Genomic DNA, 11,853 nt, shown 5'->3' with positions numbered 1-11,853 from the left:
TCATCCCCCCCGCTGATGAAGGAACAGGACCCTCTGCTGCTAAAACCATGCCAAGGTGGTGTGACAACGGCTTCTAAATGTTGAAAGGGCCCTTGTTAATTAACCACCATCACGGTGAGCTTTCGAACACACGCTCCTGCGCACAGGCTAGCTCCCCCGTGTTGTATGGGGAGGAGTTATTACCATAATGATGCCTTCAGAGTTGGAGAGCTAAATTCTCCGAAGAGCAAACTTTACACATGAAAGCATGTTTCTACCAGCTGTCACTTGGTCTCCATCTGTTCTGTGGCTTTGGCCTTTTGCCCCTCCAGATGGGATCTTGATCTCTTTCCTGAGCGGCTGTTGTAAGTCTCTCTATCCCCTGCTTCCCCCACACCTCCAGCGTTTCTTACAACTTTTTTGGCCTCAAATTTGGTTTTCATTTAACCTGTCTTACTATCCTGCAGTTCTACTCAAACAACACGTTTCTTGCAGATATAAGCTGAGGCTATTAAAGGGTTTTTTCTCTGTCAGCTTCATCTCTTTGCTAACTTACATTGTCTTAAAGGTCAAGTGATAAGTGGCAAACAAACATGTTCTCAGTAGTAGAGAATCCTGAAGTAAAAGCTTCTGTAACTTAACTCCATGAATACTGCCCGATGAATACCATGTGCTGGCATCTGCTACCCTGCGGAGATTCTGGCTTCCCTGAAGACAGTTATCCTTCCCAGTATCTCTAAGGTAATGAATGCTATTTCCATTTTATGAAAGGGAGTAGAGAAAGTGCATGACCCGTTCGTGAGCACTGTGGCAGAGATAAGAATTAATTATCTTTTGTGTGATTAAATCATAAAACTATCTTTGTGTTTATAGGACTTGCACTCCTCTATCTCTTTGCACTATCTTAAATTTTAACCAATTCTCGAACTCAGCAACTAAAAGCAGCAAAAAGATTCTAGGCGAGCTCTCAATTCTGTTAGATTTGCAGACTTGTTTTCCTTTCTATTCAATTAGTAATCTAATGTAGGAATAGACCCAGCTCCTCATCACTGTGCAAATACAAACACCTGAAAAATGCTTGTAAATGAAAAGTGATTATAAATCACTTACTCCCTCAACCATCCACTTCCTCGTGATAATCTTGGAATTTCTGTTCAAACATGTCGCCTGTTTAGAATGTTTGAGTCATTGCTGTTACGAACCACTGCTCTATTCTAGAGCACGTGCTGCAAATCAAAGGGAAATCACTCATTTTGATTCCACAGAAGCAGAATTGCTTGTTAGCAGTAATTCCATACCGACTAAAGCTCTTGAGGAAGTATGTGATGCGAAATTGAGTGAGGTAGCAGCAGCCTTTCTCCACTGTGCCGTCAGTCTGTTATTGGCGATCTCCTTTGTATTTACAGCACCTCAAGCCAAATTGTCTCTTCCACGTACGTGCTCGGAAAACTGCTCTTCCTGAACTCTAGGAGAGACAGTGTCTTTAAAAAAAAAAAAAAAAATCAAAAAAAAAAACCCACAGAACCCAAACAACCAAAAACCAAAGACTGTTATTTTTTTCCCATAACCATTGAAAAGAAGCCAACGTAGTTGCAAAGGAACTCTTGCTCAAAGCCACTGGTCTGTCCCCTTCCCCACGCTGCAGCAGCCTAGAGGACCAGCAGAACGAATGAAGCTGGGAGCTTCCTAGGGTCTATTTTCTAAGCCAAGATCTGTCTTTACCAATATCTTCAACGTGTCTGTATTCAGAGCACAGATTTAAAGATCAGTCTGCCAAGAAGAAAGAAAATAAAGGAGATTTTCTCTCTCCTGATTGCTGCAGGCTCCCTTGACCCACTTTAGCTCTAAAGCCTATTCCTGGTATTGCTCCAGCTTGGTTCTTGCTGCACCTCCAACTCTTAGTCAGTAAGAATTTCTTAAAGCAAAGGCAGCTCTTATACCTACCTGGCGTCTGAATCCTCCGGATTGCCTTGGACAGCTTGCTGTCTTCTCTCCAGACCTCACGTACTGCGAGATCCCAGAGGAGGCTACAAAAGCAATTCAAGAAGCTATTTTCAAATCAACACTGGCTTTTCTTCTTGGATAGTTTTAACAACACCGCCTCAAAACAGGTCCCCAGCTTTGAGCTGCCAGGAGGATTGCTGTAATACCTCTCCCCAGTGACAGACCGGTCACCACGCTTTGAGATGTCTGCCTGGTGGCTTCTGGGGTATGTTCCTGCTTGAGTTCAGCTGTCTCTTTATTTAAAGACAGGTAAACTCCAAAGGAACTGGGCTAGGATCCAATAAAGTTTTCATACTCTGTGTTACTTTTTCCTAGTAGAAATGGTAGCTTCTCTTCAAGGCATCTTTTGCAGAGGGATAATTATGTTTAATAGTGTTTTTTTGGCTTTGTTCTTTTTGTGTAAACGGTGCGAGTGTCTTCAGAGACAATGCTGGAATTTCTGGTGAAGTGTCAGGAAAGGCTTTCTGTCTTCAAGTAAGAGATTAGTAACGTACAAAGTGTTGACAGAACTTCGCTAGTTTATCTCGATACTGTGTAACATCTAGGCTATGGCTGTGCAAAGGAATCTTTAACTACAGCTGGCAAGTTATATTTTGCTTATTCAAAGACGGAAGTGTTCTGCACGTGCACCTCTAAGCAGTTTAGAGGTTTCAAGGAATTAAAGCACAGTGCCCAGGTTCTTTACCAACAGTCTGGGCTTCGCCAGTTCTGCTATGACTTAGTTTGCCCCTCTGCTTTTTTTTTTTTTTTTTTTTTTAGACATTCTCCAGTTTATTAGAAGGGTGCAAACCTAGTTAAATAAAGAAGACTACCTTAATCTTTTTAGTTACATGTGTTTGATCTGTCTTTATTTCCCCAGCTGTGAGCAAGCAGTCATTTTGTGAGAATGATGTATTTTCCAAAATGAAAAGTTTTTGTAAAGTGTAAAACATCCCCCTTTGCAGACAAGATGGAACGCTCACTGTGTAATGTTTGAGTTTGGGCTGACTTGCCAAGGAGTACTAAAGGGAACGCTCGTGGTTTGCTCCTTCATTTTCTTTCTCTGAGTAGAAGAGGAAGGGAAATCAGTTGAGTAGGAGGTTACTTTATTAAGTGCCTTAGACAAAGCCCTGCAAGTGTAAAACATGAAGGTCAGGCTGAGAAGTTATGAAGAGATTCCATCCTCTTCTCTTCTACTTTTTGTTGGCTCCAGAGTCCTAACCCTGAGTCCGTTTATGACTCAGCCAGTTACCAGCAGGGGGAACTCTTATTTCAATCATTTTCAAGAAATACAAGGAGAAAAACAACAAAAAAGCAGTTCCTGCTTAATTAACGATATAACTGTATTTCTAGAGTCTTTGTGCTCACAGTAAAAACATAATGTGGAAATCAAGGTATTCCTCCATTTTTATTCTGCTTAATTCTTTCGGACCATCAGCAGAGACTACATCGAAGCTAAGTCGTTAGGAGCTTTAAGACAATCACCGTCTCTTCTGCAGAATGGCCTTTATTACAAATAGCCTGAGTAGAAATAAGTACGTGCACACCTGCGTGTCCTCCTGTCCTCATGTAACACAACCAGCTGGCTCCCCGCACAGCAGCAGCCATTGGCATCACAGGCGATGTTTTTGAAAATGTTTCTGCCAGAATTCTCCTAGGAACCTTGTCAGTTCTTGGTGGTTCCAGGGAGATGAGAAGAGTCACGCACATACTGAGGATAAACAGCAGATTACATTGCTGCAGTGTTTGTGCCTGTTGTCCCTCCAGGAGGAACTCGTTGATGTATCAGCTAAGAAAGGTGAAGTTTTATTTCTTAGCTAACTGAGACATGGCATCCGCAGGGGGGAAAACTTGGCAGCTGCGTTCCTTTTCCTTTCATCTTCCCTGTTTTTATGAGCTTCTTCTGCAACACCATCAGCAGATGTTTAAAAAAAAAACCCAAATGTTTAGAGAGCGCATAGAATAAGGCAGATGATACTGTATGTGTGTATATTTTATAGAGGTAGATATAATTGTGTAACACTTGATAATTTTCTGGTCACAGGACTCATGCTCAAATTGCAACAGTTTAAGGGACAAGGAAGTTATCATTACTGCTTTGAAATTAATGAATTGCCAGTCTTGAAGATACCACTTTAAAAAAAAGCCAACCTTAATGGTCATTCTTCACGAGCAACTAGGATTTGAGCAACTAGGATTTACGCAGCGCTGCTCAGTTAACAGTCGGTGACTACGTGAGCTTATCCTGCAGGATTCCACATGCTCCTGCGAAGGAAATCGGAATTCCTGTCAGATTTCAGGGACTGAAAAGCACACAAGACTCAAAACAGCACCTATCGGGGAAAATACACTTTAGTATGTAGTAAGTCCCCTTTAGCATGTAGTAAGTTTATGCTATTAGTAAGAAGTTTGTAAGGCCAATAGGGATGGGATATGCATTTAAAATATATACTCTTAGAGCAGACAGTTTCATACTTAGATTTACAGTTCATAACTAACAGAATTTCAGCAACAGTGAGCTAGGGATGAATCTAAAGAACAGGAAACCTGGTAATTGCCTCAGACTGAAACTGAGGCAGCTGGATGTCACACTGGAATTTAAGGTTTTAAATATTTTAAGGAAAAACAATAGGATGAAAAGTGCATTTAAGGTTTCAGAATTAAATTAGCAAAAATAGTCATATGGCTTTTTTTCCTTTCTCTTGCTATGCTTTTCTGCAGTGCTTGCAATGTCATTTTCATTCTTTTTGTATATTTATGTACATACAGGATCCTGAATGCCTTTAATACCTTCTTCATCATCACAGTTCAGTTACTTTGGTGAGCTCACAGCCTGTTTCCAAAGTTTTTATGAGCAATTAACCTGTTTCAAAGAAAAAGTGGTCAAAAGACAGCGTGGCTTTCATACACAGTACGTGTTGAAATACTGACTCATTCAGTAGAAGCGTTTTGCTAGGAGAATGCCAAGACAGACTGCCAGAGTCAGGGATGGTGGTGTGTTTTTAGGTTCAGGCTCTTTACTGGGTCTCCACTTACTCCAAGAGCAGCACGAATGCGCAGCATTAGGCGTTCCCAAGAGCAGTTCTATTAGCACAGAGCAGATGCTGAAGAATCCATAAAAATCAACATCCAGCCAGGTCAGTCATGGAAACCTTCCATCACTTGGAATGAGGACTAAGTCTTTTGCTTGACTGAAACTTGAAAGTGGGGAAGAAGTATTTTAATAGGCGTACATAATTTGGGGGACAGTAAGGGAAGATTTCCATGATGGTCTTTGTACATAGTCATTTACTTTTCTGCAGGTGGGACTAGCACCCCACGCTTTTTAATCAAATGTTGTAATTTCCACTTTATAATAGCCAGTGTTTAAAGACAACACTAAGGAATCTTGCTGTAGCCCTGGAACGTGAATAGGGGGCATACTAGGCCCATCTGTGATGGCCTCTTCCCATTGACAGCAGAAAACTGTCCTCCAAAGGACTATTTCCCACCTAAAATTAAACATTACAAGGCAATAAAAATATTAGTCTTCTCAGGTACGCTCAAACAGTAGGTAGGGATCATTGTCTCCGGTTTCTGTGGTAGTGGAAGTTGAGTTTGTGTCCTCTGGCAGTGTGACTGCCTGACATTCATTAGCTAAACTTCTAAAAATCACTTCTCAGAACAATGCAAACTGCTTTCCAGGCAAAGGCTGCCTCATTCACTCCTTATCAGCTTTGAGGCGCTGAGTCCACTTTCCAGACAAATTTGCAGCCTGCTCTGATTTAATTTATTCTCAGAACTGTAGTGTCGCTTTCTCCCAAGGTCTTGAAAGATCTCATTCAGTGAACATGATAGGCTATAATTTGTTAAATAGTTTTACAGTGAATTGGCCAGAAAACCAAAATCCTGGTCTCAGGATTAAGAAACAGAACCCCAGGTTGGATTAGCAGATTCTGCCCCTGCCTTAGGACCTGTGTGGCAATCCCATAACCCGAAGTGTTTTGATGATTACTAAGTTTTTTATTTTCGCATGAACAGCTGGGCTAGGTCTGCAAAAAGGAAGTGTTCACAGCCACACCTGGAGGGATGTAAAACTCAGAACTCTACACACAAAGCGCAACTGAATTACCAACTTCTCTGAATAACAAGGCCTGAGATGTATCAAGTTGGGCGCTTTAAATTAGTGCATAGTTCTGACATAAACTTTGTTTTCTCTGTTTTGATAAATGCTAAGATTTTCTCCCCTCTGTCTATATTGCACGAAGCATATTATCACTTAAAATCACAGGAGTACTGGTTAAGATAGCTTCGTTAATATTTCAAAGCAGCAGGACACCATTATTTGATAATTGAGGAAATGCCCAGGAAGAAATTAATTATTTTTGCAGTCAGTAAATATTTTAGGAAGTGTGAGTTACATAAAGCTTGGGAACCCATACAGGAGGCAACATTTCATTTAATCATTTATAACCTTACCCAGTTACAGAAAAGGATAGCACAGTCCAGTGAATAAAGAAGTTCTGCAAATGCTGGAATTAGCAACACCTAAGTTCCCTCCAGATTTGAGGTTTGTGGTTGATTGTGGCTCCCATCTAAGCTTTCTCCATAGTTGGCATTTTCACAGCTTCTCCCCCCTGCGGAGGCACTAGTGTTTATTAAACTGTAGCATAATGTCTTGGGAGCACTTGGGGAGGTCCCTTTTCTCTGTCCGACACCTACTTCAACGGAATGTGGTAGAATGCAATGAACTTTGAGATTCCTACTTCTTTTTTGGAATTTGGTTGGAAAATGCTGCTGAATTAGAAGTTATTGAGGGATGGGGTAGGAAGATAGGACATCAAACAACGTAAGCTTTGTCTCCTTAGGAGATCGGGTTAAAGATAGTGTGATCATGCAATTAGAGACTACAGCATGCAGATATCTACAACAGGACCAAAATATTGCATGGATAACCTTACTTTTGGTTGGTCTTCATGGCTTCTGAATGCTTGGGTTTGAAATCACTGTTCTAGAAAACAATTTTCTATGCAATAACTGAGTGCATCTTCAAATGAAATTAAACATCTGAGTGCTCATTTACTGCCATTGTGGTTGCAGTAAGTTAATGTCGTAATAGTCATTGCAGGACATTGCTAATGAGAAGGCAAAAACAAAGAACTGATTAGTTCCACATTAAGCTGATCAGTTCTGCAAGAATGTTCTAGATTGGCAATATTTAAGTCACAATACTTGCTAGAATTTGTGCAATAAAGTACATATTGACAGCTAATATTAATCTTCATCATTGTATCGAAAGTACAAATTTAGAGAGCTCTCCTCTCTTCCACCAGTGTTAAAAAATAGAACAAGACTAAACTGTCATCTACAATCCTGATGCTACATAATTGAAAAATTCTTAGTTCGTGGATACCTTAAAAATCCTGCTTTTTACTTAACTGTTGTTATTCCCTGTAAAGTCCAGACTGCAAATGCAGTTCTACATTTTTCTTTTACTCCATCACTTCGCTTCATTGTTCCCTAGTTTTTTCTTACTGGATTTGCTCTTTTTTTTTTTTTTTTGGCAGCTGTTTGAGCCCTTTATGCTCATTCATACTTTCATGCTCTGTTATACAGAATGAATCTTATCCTCGATTTTCAAACCTTTTGTCCAATTATCTCTCCGTACCTGTAGAAGGGGAAAACAGCAGTGATAAAAACCTTCAGACTCCGTTGCAGTCCATTCCCACTTCTCCACTAAGGATGATTGCTGTGATAACATTGAAGATTAATTCTTGTTTGGAGAAAAGGTGGTTTAAATAAATCGGAGGACTTTTGACAATGTCCTGAGCTCCTCCACTCTGCAGGTGCTAGCAGAGTTAACAGCGTCTTGGAGAAAGGAAAATAATTTCACAGACCATTAGGGCTGGTGGGAAGCAGCAGGATCAAGTTTTAATGAATACAGGATCAAAAGCATCTTAAAGCAAACCAGCACTGAAAACAAGAGCAGGCTCATCAGGGAAGACAGGAGATGCTTCTAACGAGAAACAAAGCACCAACTCAAAGACATTAGGGAGTCACTTTCTCACAATAGTGCATTTTAAAGTATAATTTCCTTTTCTAAAAAATTAGCTTTGATACTTTTCCAATACATGTAAAAATAGCACTATGAACAGATTCCCTGCAATTAAAATCTCCAAGCCAGAGTTTTTCCAAAGGAGGTCAAGTTTTTTTCAAAACCTGTTTGTTTTCTCACAAATAAAAGTAGTTTTTAATCACAGCAACGATGACTAAGTTATCTTACAGTATTTTGAAGTCAGGAAAGCAAATTCTGACAAGAAATATGCATAGCAGTAAACTCAGACCAGAGAATGGTTTGTATGTGAAAAAGGAGACTATCCCACCACTACCAGCAGGCACTTTCTCATAGAAATGCTCATGTTTATTGTGTTTTGTACTGAATTTAACGCTGTATGTATGTGGTGGCTGTGCTAGAGCAAATCTGTCCTTTCATGCTCCGACACAGGTGCTACTGGATCCAAATGCAATGAAGGCAGGAGCTAATTGCTTAAGTGCTCAGGCAATGACAGTTTTGAGCACATGCATAACCAGAAACTGGCAACACTTAAGTGAACTTCCAGGTCAGAAAGGGCAGTACCTGAAAAATTTAGGTACCTGGAATTTTATACAACTATCAAAAAATAATTGTTTTCAGTCAGTTTTGAATCTGGATGCCTAAAACCCACCTAATTCCTAGACTTTTCTGGATCTCTGCTTTGAAACCAGAAGCAACCAGTTTCCCAATTTTGTCTCTTTTTTTTTTTTTTTAAGGTGTGTATATATATATATATATGAATAAGCTGCTTAACTTCTCTACACTTTTAAAAGTTTTAAAAGATGGGGTAGGAAGTAAGTTAAATATTACCCGTGCACTATGGAAGATTACTTAATTTATAGTGAAGGAAAACTGGGGATACTGGACTCAGTATCTACCTCGGCACTTGCTATTCTGTTGCAAATTAAATTTTGAGGAAAAGGGTTGCAAAAGAAAAAGCTCACCAGTATCCTCTCCCTGGAGGACGCTCAGACTTACATGGTTCAAAGAAGCCAGTATCTCAGAAGCTTTTCCTTTCATCACAAACCATATCAGCACTTACTGTCCTCTAGTGTGCTCTGCTAGTGCCAAAGCTTAGACTCCTTTGACAAGATAAATAATAACGTACGCTTTGTACTGGGCTAGGTGAGAGCGTGACATTTTCAAGAGGATGGAGATACCCTAGCAGAAGTCAGATTGGAAGGATAACCTATTAGATACTAGACTTTTAATTGGCTATGACACAAATATCACTATTTCATAATGACACCTATGCTATCAAGATTCTTTTTATGTCTTAAATTAAAAACAGACAGAACTAACCATATCCTCAAACCAAGCAACGATTCCATTACTGTTTGTGAATATACCACAGCATTCCTGTTGCATTACATACGGAAAATCAGTTCTACTAGATGCCTCACTGGTACAAGGAGAGGTGAATTAAGCAACTTGCAATGTTTCTGTGACTGTTGCATATATAAAAGCCTCATTAAATCTCCCCAGTGACTGGAGATGGGTTTTGTTTAGAATGGTTTTGTTTGGTTTTGTAACAAAGATAGCAAATACAGGAAATAATTAAATAACTGTGTTTTCATACTCTCCCGATCATCAGGAGCCTATATGAGATTTTAATTAGTGCTGCATTTTCAATAACTCTGTATCCGTACGTGTTGCAGATTCTTTCCTGGATAACAGGGAGATAATTATGAGAATCCTGTTTTTCAGTCTCTCACTAAAGGGATGGCTGATATATTTAATCATGATGTAGAAACGCTGGCAGCTTTCTCGGAGTTCAGCCTCTCTCTAATTACATTTCTAGATTTTTAGTAAATTGAAAGGGAAAACGTAGGAACAAAATAATTAAAACCAAAGAGGAAGGGAATATTAAAAAGCAGGAGCTATTTAAAATTCTTGCACACAACTCTTTCATGGACATCAGTTTAATCAGCTTCACATAAAAATCAAACTTCCACATACACAAAAGTAACACCTCCAAACCTATAGGTACATTAGCATTTACTGGTTCTTTTCATGCAGAAAAAACAACCTGTCTTCTATCATTCAGATGAGACTGAGAATTATACCCAAAGTGAATGCGTTTGAGAATTTGGTACTCTCACATGCACAGTAGTGTCAAAACACACATACATCAGCATATCCCCATGCAAGTTTTCAAGGTTCAAGCAGTACCTGCACCTAGGAATTGTCCAGTAATTTTATTACAGAATTGTATTAAGGACAGACGGTGGTAGGGTTTGTGAAGAGTAAGTGACAGTATTTCACTTCTGTCTGCCACAGAGGAGGGCAGAATTGACCCTAAATAACTTTTTCATATGGAGGAGAGGTGAAATTCAATCTTCATTTTCACAGATACCCAATTTAATTTTCCACTTCCTGGGAACAAGAGAATTTTGATCAGGAGAACGTCATAAACTGCAGAAGAGGTTGACTTCCCTACTGCTCAGTGACACATGGCCAGTGTTGAATTAAAGGAAACGTTTCTGTTTGTTCTATCTAGAAAACCCTTGTATCAAGAGTCTGCATCCTAAGAGCGGGGAAGGGAGAATCTCTTTGTTTTCTCTAAAACTGGTGCTGCAATTTCCTTTTGTACTTAACTATAAGAGAATAAACACATCGGTAAAAATCCACAGTTTATATTGGAATATAAAATCCAGGATAATGGATAGGGTATGAAAACAAGTTTCTAAGCGAAACGTGTAGCCAGAACAGGAATGCTAATGCCAATTCTCTACTTCCCAAGAGGCAGTTTTATGGCATTTCTTCATTACAATGCAGCATTACCTGCTGTTTTGTCACCATGGGCAGCAGTTTGTGAAATAAAGGAATGAAGCAGGGTCCAAGAATTGGTCATGACTTGGATGAGATACTTGCCAGGAAAACCCAGGACACTGCAGAAAATGTTAGCAATAAAACAGGCAGTATTCTCCGAGTCAGTCGTGGACAAATGTGGCAGCCTAGTATATAGGACCAATTGTGCTTGAGGAGGAGCATTTTTCACCTGCGAGAATGAGATGAGATAAAAAGGCTTTGCATCTTTTGTTTAAATAAGTGTAGCTGTGATCTGTATTATGTAACCTGGCTAATTTGGTTATTGGGGTGCTTTGTGTGTAATTGTATTAATTCACTATGAGACTGAAACTGGTAGGAAAAAAAAGGCTAGCTCTGGATAAGCTTCTCTACAAATATTTAAGTAACTAAGGACTATTAACAATGAAAATTTTGCTTCCACTGATTGCAAACCATTACAATTAGAAGACCCATACATAGAGAAGATCTTAGGATCACAGGATAATTTGGGTTGGAAGGGACTTCAGGATATCATCTGTTGCAACCTGCTCAAAACAGGATCACCTGTGAGATCTGACAAGGTTACTCAGGGCTTTATTTAGTCAAGCCTTGAAAACCTCTGATAGAGACTGCAGTCTCTCTGGGCAACCTGTCCAAATGCTCACTTGAAAAGATTTCTTCTATCTGGGCTAAATCTCTGTGATGAAAAGATTTCTTATATCCAATCTAAATCTCTCATTTTTACTTTTGTTTCTCATCCTCCTGCCGTGTACCACAATGAAGTGCCTGGCTCCGTTTGCTTATAGAATCATCTAGGTTGGAAGGGACCTTTAAGATAGAGTCCAACCATCAACCTAACATTGCCAAAACCACCACTAAACCATGTCCCTCAGCACCACGATTACCTGTCTTTTAAATACCTCCAGGGATGGTGATTCCACTGCTTCCCTGGGCAGCCTGTTCCACTCTTTGATAACCCTTTTGGTGAAGACATTTTTCCTAATATCCATCCTAAACCTCCCCTGGCA

Source organism: Vanellus vanellus, assembly GCF_965231255.1.
Source record: "Vanellus vanellus genome assembly, chromosome: 24".
Lineage (NCBI taxonomy): Eukaryota > Metazoa > Chordata > Aves > Charadriiformes > Charadriidae > Vanellus > Vanellus vanellus.
This window is presented reverse-complemented; position numbering follows the sequence as displayed.